The sequence below is a fragment of the Hyperolius riggenbachi genome, chromosome 1, assembly GCF_040937935.1.
Source record: "Hyperolius riggenbachi isolate aHypRig1 chromosome 1, aHypRig1.pri, whole genome shotgun sequence".
Taxonomy (NCBI): Eukaryota; Metazoa; Chordata; class Amphibia; order Anura; family Hyperoliidae; genus Hyperolius; species Hyperolius riggenbachi.
The window spans coordinates 266,702,429-266,715,564 of NC_090646.1; positions in this window are offsets into that span (position 1 = coordinate 266,702,429).

Consider the following 13,136-nt stretch of genomic DNA (forward strand, 5'->3'; position numbering starts at 1 on the left):
ATTTTTTCTGTAGTAAAAACCAGTGTCCAGAGAAAGTTGTCAATAATTAAGCTTTCACAGAGCATAATTCACATGCTTGTATTTTCCAGCGTAGGCCACTTACAATGAAGTCTGAGGAAAAGAGATTGTCAAATTCCCACCATAAATGGCTTCATTTAGTAAACTACACCACCTGAGGTATCCTTCGATGGGTGTGTTGATAATTTTGGCTGCAGAGATTATTGGTGAAATTTGATGGAATGTATAACAAGAAAATGTAAAATTCATTTCTTTTATTCATATATGTTAGCTGTTCTGCTTTTTCACAGATATACTTTGGAGTATTGTAGTAATTCACCCCAAAAATGATTCAGTAACTCCTTCTGAATAAAACAATATAATATATACGTGGCTACATTGTTTCTGTAGTAAAAACCAGTGTCCAGAGAAAGTTGTCAATATACATACATTACATAAACTAACTGTATAAGGATACAGCCCCTGTATACAGTAACATTACACAGCATATATACATATATATATATATATATATATATATATATATATATATATATGTGTGCGTGTGTGTGTATGTGTGTGTATATATATATATATATATATATATATATATATATATATATATATATATATATCTGACTTCACCTACATACTGGGGGTGGATGGAAAGGGATCAGAGGGGTTGTGAGGTGAAATTATGTGAATAAATGTGTTTTTACACTGTAACGCTGTCTGTGAGACACAGACACACAGCAGCTACAGCTCTCTCTATCCAGAGATCACTGCAGCTGGTGGAGAAAGCTGGAGAGAATGCAACTTTGTTGCTTTCTATCTAGTGATCACAGTGATTGGCTCACAGCGATCACATGGTAGGGAGCCAATAAAACGGAGTCCTTACTGAATCATTAATGCCTCATTCACATCAGGTGCGTTTGGGATTGCACATAAATGGGCTTTAATAATGCAAGAGTGTTTCAGCACATTTTTGCACGTTTGTGTATGCATTTCTATGTGTTTTTTCCCCTGAATAATGGGAGGGCTGGGCAGGATTTCTATATGTGTACAAAACTACAATTACAAATACAATTATGCATAAAAAAATACACATTATCTTGCGTTTATGTGCACTTCTGCGTGCTTTTGTGTGATAAAAAGAAAACGGGCATTGACTTTCATTACATGCGTTGCTAATTAGCAACGCTCAAAAATGCTGACAACCCTAAGTGTCAGCATCACTCTTTATTGCAGTGCAATGACCTGCATGGGGTCAATTGATTTAAATACATTTTATAGACACCATGCGTTATGCATGGTGTCAGCGTTATGCTACAGTGCATAAAAACATCCAAGATGTGAACGAGCCCTAACTACTCAGCTGTCATGATCTACCACAGCCGATTCACCAGCAGCGTGCACAGTCGATTGACACAGTACCGTTGAAATCCGGCGGTGTAAATACTATGCCGCTTCTGAGACAAGTGGCCACAACTGCGGCATAGGATTTACTTATCTCTAGGCAATTGAGCAGTATCTTTTGCATTTTCAGCTTGCCTGTCATGTGCGTCCTGTGCGGTGCATGGCCAGATTTTGCCGCAAGATTAATAAATCTCTATGCGTCTGCATTTGCATTTTTGCTCTCGCTTGTATTGTTGACTTTGATATCAGCATGAAGCAATCACTTTCAAGAAAAAAAAAACGAATGCGGGCATTGCTGTGGTAACTAGCGGCGTAATTCTGACGTTAGGACTGGTGAAATTGCGCACAGCAAAATTATCAGCCTTTCATATATCACACCCTTAATCTCAAATTCACTGCGATAAGCTTATTTTAACCATTTATGCCACGCGGACGTGAGATTCACATCCCCAGCGGCAGCTGCTATAGCCGCAGGGACGCGCTAGTCACGTCCCTGCAGTTTGGGGGGGTGTGCACGCAATCGTGCAGGCAGATGCTCACGTTCGTGATGTTGCCGGCAACAGGGGCGATTGGATGAAGGGGACAAAAGTCCCCTGTGCCAATCCGTACATGTCCACCGAGAATAAACACTGTGTTTGTTTAAATACAGTGTTTATTCTTAAATAGAGCCGCCAGCTTCCTTCTGCCGACGATTTCCGCCACGCTTCCTCCTGCTGACAATTTCTGCCGCTTTCCGCCACCCGATCGATAGACTAATGAATGGGAACAAAGTTCCCATTTATTAATCTCCCCACCGGACACCCGTGATGCAGGCTTTAATTGAAGCCTGCATCACTTCCCTAGTAACAATGTAGCAACAAATTGTTTCTTATGTAGCATACTTGTACACTACATAGGATTATGCTCAGCGGGGACATCTTGTGGCCAAATAGTAAAATGACATCTACTAACTTTAGGGAACAAAAACAAAATAAAAGGCCATATTATTATAAATGTATGGGCTAAAAATAAGCGATGGATGTAAAACTGAAAAAATGTACCTTTATTTCCAAATAAAATATTGGCACCATACATTATACTAGGGATATAATTTTACGGTTGCATTAACCAGGACAAATGGGCAAATAAAATAGGTGGATTTTAATTACGGTAGCATGTGGTATTTTACAACTATAATGACCGAAACCTGAGAAATAATGATTTTTTCCATTTTTTTCCTAATTATTTCAGTTAAAATGCATTTAGAATAAAATAATTCTTAGCATAATGTTCCACCTAAAGAAAGCTTAATTGGTGGTGGAAAAAACAAGGTATAGATCACTTCTTTGTGATAAGTAATGATAAAGTTATTGGGGAATGAAAGGGAGGAGCGCTGAAATGGGAAAATTCCTCTCGGTCATAAGGTGAAAAATACTCGCGGGCTGAAAAGGTTAAAAAAAAGTGGGCGGAGCCAGCAACAGCCAAAGGGAAAAAAATGACTTGCTGCTAAAATCAGTCAGAAAGTATTGTGACATAAAAACTGGGGCAGGCTTTACTGCTTTGTCTCCACCTAGGGGGTTGGAGTCTACAACCCCGGCCCAGCCATGGAATTTAGCCCACGTCGCCCATGGTTCAGTGGGCTGGACTGATCCAGGAATCAAACTCACAACCTTCCACTTGGTAGACACAGTACAGTAACCCTTCGCCAACACACCTGCCCAATGTAAATAGATGCAAATAATACTTTTAACATGGAAACTCCATTCTTCCTACAGTTTTAAGAGTTTTAGGAGTACATGTGTGAAATTTTGCACACTTCTTCGGCCCATAGCCGTGTAGGTTGCTTGTGCTCTGTTAAGCTATCTTACCCTCGGTGACCCTGGGGCGGCCCCCCGAAAACCCCATTTTTTCCCATAGACTTTCATTGGAAAATTTTAAACTTTCACCAATCAGACAGATCTGAAGGTAAACTCACCAAACTTGGGTCACTTAGTCATGGGGTTGAAATAAAATTTCTTTCACATTTTGGGGACTGCAAAAGTGGGCGGAGCCACAAACAACCAATCGCATTTTCCCTATTGACTTCAATGGGAAAATTGTAAAAGCTGTCATTCTAACAGTTCTAACAGCCAGAGTCCCTAAACTTGGCACCGTGGGTCACTGGGTTACTATGGTTAACATTTTGAAAAAGTGGGTGGAGCCTACAACAGCCAATCACATTTCAGCTGTTTGTTTTATATGGGAAAATTTGATTTGCAGCTTGGGTTGTGGCTTGGGTTCAAATTTTAAAAGTGGGCGGAGCCACAAGCAGCCAATTGAATTTCAGTGATTTATTTACATGGGAACATTTAAAATGCTGCTATTCTCATATTATTGATGTCAAGGACCCCAAAGTTTACAAATGTTCTCACTGGGTGTTTGCACTTTAAGGTTAGAAAAAGTGGGCGGAGCCACCGACAACCAATCAGATTTCACCCATTGATTTTCAATGGAGAAATTAAAACTTCTGCCATTTCGACACTTTGAATGCCAGGATTCCCAAACCTTAAAGTGTTGGCCACTGAGTGACTGTGGTTCACAGTTAAGGGGAAAAAGGGGTGGGGCAATAACAGCCAATCAGATTTCAGCTATTGACCTTAATGAAGAAAGATTAACTACTGCTATTATTGCAGTTTAAATGCCAGGCATCCCAAACTTAGCACAATTACTCACTGGGCGACTGCAGTCAAAATTTAGCAAAAGTGGGCGGAGCCACAAACAGCCAATCAGATTTCACCTATTTTCATCAATGTAAAATTTTGAAACATTGCCATTCTCACAGTTTTAAAGCCAGAGGCCCCAAACTTGGCACAGACCATGACTGGGGGACTGGGGTTAAAATTCAGAAAACTGGGCAGAGCTTACAACAGCCAATCAAATGTTACCTATTGCAATTCAATGGTAAGATATACATTTCTGCTTTTTCACAGTCATGCTTTGGAATATGGCAGAAAATCTACCCAAAAAATGATTCAGTAACTCCTTCTAAATAAAACAATATCAGATATGTGCGGCTACATTGTTTCTGTAGTAAAAAGCAGTGTCCAAAGAAAGTTGTCAATAATTGAGCTTTCACAGAGCATAAATCACATGCTTGTATTTTCCAGTGTAGGTTGCTTACAATGAAGGCTCAGGTAAAGAGATTGTCAAATTCCCACCACAAATGACTTCACTTAGTAAACTACACCCCCTGAGGTACCCTTGGATGGATGCATTGATACTTTGGGCTGCAGAGATTATTGGTGAAATTTGATGGAATGTATAACAACAAAATGAAAAATGCATTTCTTTTATTCAGATATGTCAGCTGTTCTGCTTTTGTCGCAGATATGTTTTGGAGTATTGTAGTAATTCACCCCAAAAATAATGCAGTAACTCCTCCTGAACAAACCGATATAAGATATATGTGGCTACATTTTTTCTGTAGTAAAAACCAGTGTCCAGAGAAAGTTGTCAATAATTAAGCTTTCACAGAGCATAATTCACATGCTTGTATTTTCCAGCGTAGCCCACTTACAATGAAGTCTGAGGAAAAGAGATTGTCAAATTCCCACCATAAATGGCTTCATTTAGTAAACTACACCACCTGAGGTATCCTTCGATGGGTGTGTTGATAATTTTGGCTGCAGAGATTATTGGTGAAATTTGATGGAATGTATAACAAGAAAATGTAAAATTCATTTCTTTTATTCATATATGTTAGCTGTTCTGCTTTTTCACAGATATGCTTTGGAGTATTGTAGTAATTCACCCCAAAAATGATTCAGTAACTCCTTCTGAATAAAACAATATAATATATATGTGGCTACATTGTTTCTGTAGTAAAAACCAGTGTCCAGAGAAAGTTGTCAATATACATACATTACATAAACTAACTGTATAAGGATACAGCCCCTGTATACAGTAACATTACACAGCATATATACATATATATACATATATATATATATATATATATATATATATATATATATATATATATATATGTGTGTGTGTGTGCGTGTGTGCATATATATATATATATATGCCACTGCTGGACATATGTTGCACTACCAAGTAGACTCTTTATGTACACAGGTTTGCTTGCACTAACTGCATACTCATATAAACTGTTTAGGAGTTGGAAATTTCCTGCTGATAATCATTGACACTTACCATGTTTACTGCACTTTTTCTTATGTTCTGCCTGTCTGCAAACATCTACAAGTTGCATTGCAATATGCATCCTCCCAGTGTACCTCACTCCATATTCATTTCATCTGCTCTGCTTTGCTCACCTTACTCAGCTTTTCATGAACTGTTAGCTCTCCTGAAATCTCTCTCTCCCTCCAGCAGCTCAAAAACCTCACAAACATTTAAATCCTATTCACATTTGCTTACTCTCTCCCTCCTACTCTTACTCCTACAGCCTGCTGCCAGACAAGCATCCCCTGCTGACCCGTTTCACAGCTCTCTGTCCACAAATAACTTCAACACCCATCCTCGCCCCAACCTCATTTCCATCCATCCCACTCACAAGCACATGCTCCCCCTACCCTGCGGTCTCTGGAATGCCAGATCCGTCCGCAATAAACTTACAGAGGTCCACAACCTCTTCCTCTCCAAATCCCTCACCATCCTCGCACTCACTGAGACATGGCTCACCCCCTCTGACTCTGCCGCAGAGGCTGCCCTCTCATACGGGGGGCTTCACCTCAGTCACACCCCCAGACCAGACAACAGGACCCGGGGAGGGGTGGGTCTGCTCCTCTCCCCATCCTGCACATTCCGTGTCCTCACTCCACCTTCCTCCCTACAATTCACATCATTTGAGGCCCACACTATCCGCCTCTACAATCCCCTCCCAGCCATTGTTGCAGTCTTATATCGCCCTCCGGGCTCCACACGACAATTTCTCGACAACCTTGCCTCCTGGCTCCCACACATCCTCTCCTCTGACCTCCCCACCATCATCCTCGGGGATTTCAATATACCCATCAATGAACCCAAGAACTCTGTTGCGACCCGGCTACTCACCATAGCCAACTCACATGGCCTAGTACAACACACCAACGCCCCCACTCACACTGCACGTCACACTCTCGACCTTATATTCACTAAATCCACCACCATTGCAGACCTCGACATCGCACCATTTCCACCCTCAGACCATTACCTTCTCGCCTTCAACCTCCTCACGGAAGGCACCTCCAAACTACCCGCCCACCCACCTGGTCGATGGCAGCGAGACCTACGCAAGCTCAACCCTGGCGTCCTTGCTGACTCCCTCCATGGCCTATCCTCCACTCTCCCCACCCTAACCTGTCCTAATCTTGCTGCAGCTCAGTATCACCAAATTCTCTCATCAGCCCTAGAGAAAGCTGCTCCACCAATATTCCGCCGCAACCGACCCCCTAACCCCCAGCCCTGGCGCACTACCCATACTCGCAACCTCCAGAGGGAAACACGCGCCACTGAACGAAAATGGCGGAAAACTCGACTAAACCAGGATTTCCTACAGTACAAGACTAACCTGCAGCAGTTCCACACTGCCCTTGCTCATGCGAAGCAGGAATACTTTACCAAGCTCATCGGAGCACAAGCTTCCAATCCCCGGCGTCTTTTTAGCACCTTCAACTCCCTGCTTAAACCCACCCCCCCACCTTCTGTTTCCTCCCTCTCTGCCACAGATTTAGCCACCCACTTCACCAACAAAATAGTCTCCATCCGTCAGGAAATATCCAATCTTCAATCTTCACCTCCCACCTGCTCACAACCTACTCCTTCTCCACCCTATCCTCCCCTCACCTCCTTCACTCCTACTACCACTGAGGAGGTCAACCACCTACTGCAGACTTCCCATACCACTACCTCCCCCCTTGACCCTATCCCTTCTGATCTACTTCAGCCTCACTTCACGGATCTGGCTCCAGTCCTCACTACCATGTTTAACCTCTCCCTATCCACAGGCACCTTCCCCTCAGACTTCAAGCAGGCCACTGTACTGCCTCTGCTCAAGAAACCCTCCCTCGACCCCTCGCTACCCTCCAACTACCGCCCGATCTCCCTCCTCCCCTTCGCCTCAAAACTCCTTGAGCGTCTGGTTCACAAACGCCTGACCCAGTACCTCAATGCCAACTCACTACTAGACCCACTGCAATCTGGATTTCGGCCTGCCCACTCAACCGAAACGGCTCTCACCAAAGTGGTCAATGACCTTGCCTTAGCTAAAGCTGAAGGTAAATACACCATTCTCCTCCTCCTTGACCTTTCAGCAGCTTTTGATACAGTAGATCATCCCCTACTCCTCCAGTCCCTCCAATCCATGGGCATTCACGATCTCGCCCTGACCTGGCTTTCATCCTACCTCTCCAACCGCTCCTTCACGACCTCCTTCAATGAGTCCTCGTCCACCCCCAACCACCTCTCAGTGGGAGTCCCCCAAGGCTCGGTCCTTGGCCCCCTACTGTTCTCCCTATACACATCCTCCATTGGCAAGGTTATCTCCTCCATGGGTTTTAACTATCATCTGTATGCAGATGACACCCAAATCTATCTCCACACCCCTGACATATCCACCACTACCATGGACAAGGTCTCCTCCTGCCTATCTGCCATCTCCTCCTGGATGTCCGCTAGGTTCCTAAAACTAAATCTAGACAAAACGGAATTTATGATCTTCCCACCCCGGTCATCCCTGGACCTCCCAGATGTGCAGGTCACTGTTAACCACACTACTATTCACCCTACCTCTCAAGCCCGCTGTCTGGGTGTCACCCTGGACTCCGCACTCTCCTTCACTCCCCACATCCAAAACCTCACAAAGTCCTGCAACTTCCACCTTCGTAACATCTGTAAGAATCGCCCTTTCCTGACCCCTGCCACCACCAAACTCCTCATCCATGCCCTCATAATTTCCCGCCTCGACTACTGCAATGCCCTTCTGTCTGGACTCCCTAAGACCCGAATAGCCCCACTGCAGTCCATCATGAATGCGGCTGCCAGAATTATCCACTCCTCCCATCGCTCCACCAGGGCGACTCCCCTCCGTGAATCCCTCCACTGGCTTCCTATCCAGTCCAGAATCAGATTCAAGATATTGTGTCTGACCTACAAATCCATCCACAAAACCTGTCCAACCTACATTTCTGATCTTACTCAGAGATACACACCAAGCCGCTCACTCCGCTCCTCCAATGAACTTCGCCTGACCGTCCCCCGCATCACCCAGTCCCATGCACGCCTCCAAGACTTCTCAAGAGCCACTCCGACACTATGGAACTCCCTACCTCCACCCATTAGGGCAGCCCCCTCCTTCAACACCTTCAAGAAGGCCCTCAAAACTCACCTTTTCACTCTTGCCTACCACCCCTCACAATTGCTCTAAACCCAGCCGAACTCTGGTCCCCTACCTCTCGTGTACCTACCTCTCCCTCTAGATTGTAAGCCTTTGGGCAGGGTCCTCACTCCTTTTGTGTCCTACCTGATCATGCACCTCTATTACTGTGCACCCATGCTATGCATTTGAGTGAACCTAACTTGCCTAACTCCATGCTCCCATCCAGTGACTGACTAAGCATTACCTTGTACTCATACTGTGCTGTGTGATCTGGTTTTCTTGTATTCCTGTATTGTCATATTGCTGTTTGTCACCCCTAAATATTGTCTGTAACCTAAATTAATGTCCAGCGCTGCGTAATATGTTGGCGCTTTATAAATACAACAAATAAATAAATAAATAATAAATATATTCAAGATCGGCCTACTGACATTTAAATCCCTGAATAATCTAGGCCCTGGATACATGAAAGATATGTTACAGCTGCGTAGCAATCCCCGCATTCTCAGATCCACAGGTTCTAATAATCTAGTCATACCCAGAGTCCACTTGGAAACTTTTGGTCCCAGAGCCTTCTGTCATGCTGCCCCTACGTTTTGGAACTCCTTACCTCAACAGATCAGGACAGCCCCATCCCTGGACGTGTTTAAATCCAGACTGAAAACCCACCTGTTCAGTCTGGCATTTGCAGAAATATAACTTTTGTTGTGTGAATACTTCATCCTACTAATTACTGAATCTGAGAGAGCCTAAGCGCTTTGAGTCCTATGGGAGAAAAGCGCTATAGAAATGTTATTGTATTGTATTCTATATATATATATATTTGTGTGCGTGTGTGTGTGTGTGTGTGTGTATATATATATATATATATATATAGCTGACTTCACCTACATACTGGGGGTGGATGGAAAGGGATCAGAGGGGTTGTGAGGTGAAATTATGTGAATAAATGTGATTTTACACTGTAACGCTGTCTGTGAGACACAGACACACAGCAGCTACAGCTCTCTCTATCCAGAGATCACTGCAGCTGGTGGAGAAAGCTGGAGAGAATGCAACTTTGTTGCTTTCTATCTAGTGATCACAGTGATTGGCTCACAGCGATCACATGGTAGGGAGCCAATAAAACTGAGTCCTTACTGAATCATTAATGCCTCATTCACATCAGGTGCGTTTGGGATTGCACATAAATGGGCTTTAATAACGCAAGCGTGTTTCAGCACATTTTTGCACGTTTGTGTATGCATTTCTATGTGTTTTTTTCCCCTGAATAATGGGAGGGCTGGGTAGGATTTCTATATGTTTACAAAACTACAATTACAAATACAATTATGCATAAAAAATACACATTACCTTGCGTTTATGTGCACTTCTGCGTGCTTTTGTGTGATAAAAAGAAAACGGGCATTGACTTTCATTACATGCGTTGCTAATTAGCAACGCTCAAAAATGCTGACAACCCTAAGTGTCAGCATCACTCTTTATTGCAGTGCAATGACCTGTATGGGATCAATTGATTTAAATACATTTTATAGACACCATGTGTTATGCTACAGTGCATAGAAACATCCAAGATGTGAACGAGCCCTAACTACTCAGCTGTCATGATCTACCACAGCCGATTCACCAGCAGCGTGCACAGTCGATTGACACAGTACCGTTGAAATCCGGCGGTGTAAATACTATGCCGCTTCTGAGACAAGTGGCCACAACTGCGGCATAGGATTTACTTATCTCTAGGCAATTGAGCAGTATCTTTTGCATTTTCAGCTTGCCTGTCATGTGCGTCCTGTGCGGTGCATGGCCAGATTTTGCCGCAAGATTAATAAATCTCTATGCATCTGCATTTGCATTTTTGCTCTCGCTTGTATTGTTGACTTTGATATCAGCATGAAGCAATCACTTTCAAGGAAAAAAAAAACGAATGCGGGCATTGCTGTGGTAACTAGCGGCGCAATTCTGACGCTAGGACTGGTGAAATTGCGCACAGCAAAATTATCAGCCTTTCATATATCACACCCTTAATCTCAAATTCACTGCGATAAGCTTATTTTAACCATTTATGCCACGCGGACGTGAGATTCACATCCCCAGCGGCAGCTGCTATAGCCGCAGGGACGCGCTAGTCACGTCCCTGCAGTTTGGGGGGGTGTGCACGCAATCGTGCAGGCAGATGCTCACGTTCGTGATGTTGCCGGCAACAGGGGCAATTGGATGAAGGGGACAAAAGTCCCCTGTGCCAATCCGTACATGTCCACCGAGAATAAACACTGTGTTTGTTCAAATACAGTGTTTATTCTTAAATAGAGCCGCCGCGCTTCCTTCTGCCGACGATTTCCGCCACGCTTCCTCCTGCCGACAATTTCTGCCGCTTTCCGCCACCCGATCGATAGACTAATGAATGGGAACAAAGTTCCCATTTATTAATCTCCCCACCGGACACCCGTGATGCAGGCTTTAATTGAAGCCTGCATCACTTCCCTAGTAACAATGTAGCAACAAATTGTTTCTTATGTAGCATACTTGTACACTACATAGGATTTTGCTCAGCAGGGACATCTTGTGGCCAAATAGTAAAATGACATCTACTAACTTTAGGGAACAAAAACTAAATAAAAGGCCATATTATTATAAATGTATGGGCTAAAAATTAGCGATGGATGTAAAGCTGAAAAAATTTACCTTTATTTCCAAATAAAATATTGTCACCATACATTATACTAGGGATATAATTTCATGGTTGCATTAACCAGGACAAATGGGCAAATAAAATAGGTGGATTTTAATTACGGTAGCATGTGGTATTTTACAACTATAATGGCCGAAACCTGAGAAATAATGATTTTTTTCCATTTTTTTCCTAATTATTTCAGTTAAAATGCATTTAGAATAAAATAATTCTTAGCATAATGTTCCACCTAAAGAAAGCTTAATTGGTGGTGGAAAAAACAAGGTATAGATCACTTCTTTGTGATAAGTAATGATAAAGTTATTGGGGAATGAAAGGGAGGAGCGCTGAAATGGGAAAATTCCTCTCGGTCATAAGGTGAAAAATACCCGCGGGCTGAAAAGGTTAAAAAAAGTGGGCGGAGCCAGCAACAGCCAAAGGGAAAAAAATGACTTGCTGCTAAAATCAGTCAGAAAGTATTGTGACATAAAAACTGGGGCAGGCTTTACTGCTTTGTCTCCACCTAGGGGGTTGGAGTCTACAACCCCGGCCCAGCCATGGAATTTAGCCCACGTCGCCCATGGTTCGGTGGGCTGGACTGATCCAGGAATCGAACTCACAACCTTCCACTTGGTAGACACAGTACAGTAACCCTTCGCCAACACACCTGCCCAATGTAAATGCAAATAATACTTTTAACATGGAAACTCCATTCTTCCTACAGTTTTAAGAGTTTTAGGAGTACATGTTTGAAATTTTGCACACTACTTCGGCCCATAGCCGTGTAGGTTGCTTGTGCTCTGTTAAGCTATCCTTACCCTCATTGCCCCTGGGGCGGCCCCCCGAAAACCCCATTTTTTCCCATAGACTTTCATTGGAAAATTTTAAACGTTCACCAATCAGACAGATCTGAAGGTAAACTCACCAAACTTGGGTCACTTAGTCATGGGGTTGAAATAAAATTTCTTTCACATTTTGGGGACTGCAAAAGTGGGCGGAGCCACAAACAACCAATCGCATTTTCCCTATTGACTTCAATGGGAAAATTGTAAAAGCTGTCATTCTAACAGTTCTAACAGCCAGAGTCCCTAAACTTGGCACCTTGGGTCACTGGGTTACTATGGTTAACATTTTGAAAAAGTGGGCAGAGCCTACAACAGCCAATCACATTTCAGCTGTTTGTTTTATATGGGAAAATTTGAATTGCAGCTTGGGTTGTGGCTTGGGTTCAAATTTTAAAAGTGGGCGGAGCCACAAGCAGCCAATTGAATTTCAGTGATTTATTTACATGGGAACATTTAAAATGCTGCTATTCTCATATTATTGATGTCAAGGACCCCAAAGTTTACAAATGTTCTCACTGGGTGTTTGCACTTTAAGGTTAGAAAAAGTGGGCGGAGCCACCAGCAACCAATCAGATTTCACCCATTGATTTTCAATGGAGAAATTAAAACTTCTGCCATTTCGACACTTTGAATGCCAGGATTCCCAAACCTTAAAGTGTTGGCCACTGAGTGACTGTGGTTCACAGTTAAGGGGAAAAAGGGGTGGGGCAATAACAGCCAATCAGATTTCAGCTATTGACCTTAATGAAGAAAGATTAACTACTGCTATTATTGCAGTTTAAATGCCAGGCATCCCAAACTTAGCACAATTACTCACTGGGCGACTGCAGTCAAAATTTAGCAAAAGTGGGCGGAGCCACAAACAGCCAATCAG